This window comes from Temnothorax curvispinosus, unplaced genomic scaffold, assembly GCF_003070985.1.
Source record: "Temnothorax curvispinosus isolate PA1 unplaced genomic scaffold, ASM307098v1 QBEX01010705.1, whole genome shotgun sequence".
Classification (NCBI taxonomy): Eukaryota; Metazoa; Arthropoda; class Insecta; order Hymenoptera; family Formicidae; genus Temnothorax; species Temnothorax curvispinosus.
The window spans coordinates 1-1,352 of NW_020220485.1; the positions used below are offsets into that span (position 1 = coordinate 1).

Sequence of the window (1,352 nt, forward strand, 5' to 3'; positions counted from 1 at the left end):
CTCTTCGTCTGTCCCACATAGGAAACCTAGCTGGTAATAAGACAATTTAGTACTCATAATAAGTATCATTTTTTATTTAAATTTAAGTCTTGTTTCAAACACATTATGTAAAAGTTACAATACATAAAATAATGGAATAACTATTCTTTGTTACATATAAATTCTATTTATACCTATACTTGATAAAAATAAGTAGCTCAATAAAGAAATAAACAATACAGCTTTTTATAGTTTAAATACAGGAAATAATTATAATTTTAGAAAATAAAGCTGTCGCTAAAAAACGGATGAAGTGCGAAAGAATACGCTATGCCTCACAGAAGGTGGATGTAACAAGTTCTGATTATAATGAAGATTCTTCTTCTGACATACAAGGGTTGTGTCGTAAAAAGATAGTAAGTTTATCTTTACTTACATTACTATAATAGATACAAAAAAAATAATTATTAAGAGAATCCCTCATCCGTCTGTATTTTTAATTCTGTTCATTTAACACAACGGAAAGAACATAGAACGAAAATCGTGATTTTATCTGTAATACAGACGGCTGAGGGATCCCTTTAAATGTACTTTTTCAGATTTTTTGCTATTAATAAAGCAGGGAGCACAGACTTCTGCATAACGCATAATGCATAAGGCGTAAGGAAATAAAGCAATTAGAGTTCTTCATAGAAATGAAGCACTCTGGTTTATTTCCTTATGCGTTATATGCAGAAGTCTGTGTTCCCGCTTAACATTTTATTTCATATTTAAAATATTAAACTTTATTCACAAAACAAGGGTAAAATTTGTATAAAAAACAAATGGTAAATTATAATGTGAACACCTGGGAAATGCACTCCTTTTTTTATTAATATTATAAATTATAATTTCTTATTAATAAAATAAGTAGTGCATTTCCCAGGTGTTTACATTATTCTGTCTACCCCCTGTATATATAAATATTTTTTCAGCGTAAAACAGACACCGTAAAAAAAAAGTGGCAATAACAATTGCTCAGGAAGTTCTGCAATCATACAAAAAAAGTTCTTTTCTGAATGAAAGGCCAAAAATTAATGATAACTCTGTAACAAGTTTCGCGAATCAACGTAACATTCCTAATGATATTTCTAATAATGTTCCTAATGATGTTCTACATAAAGGTAATTGATAAAATTTAAGTTATGAAACTAAATAGTATTTTTGAAGAAATTATCCGAATTAGTACATGAATATATAAAGATCGTTGCATAATTAATATATTTGATTAATGTGCTACAAATATTGAAATGTTTGAAATGCTCTTTTTATTTATATATCAGATATCAATGTTGAAGACAATGTTGAAGACAATGTTGAAGACAATGTTGAAG

General features: G+C 27.8%; 1 long non-coding RNA gene across 2 annotated transcripts; it reads left to right on the top strand.

Annotated features, from left to right (window-relative positions):
- Nucleotides 1–1,352, top strand: LOC112460676. 2 transcript variants are annotated; one of them, XR_003041464.1, is made up of 4 exons: nt 1–33; nt 262–395; nt 954–1,142; nt 1,302–1,352. It is a non-coding gene; the product is annotated as an uncharacterized LOC112460676 (long non-coding RNA). The 2 variants fall into 2 exon arrangements; XR_003041463.1 differs by lacking the exon at nt 1–33 and having other exon boundaries at nt 202–395.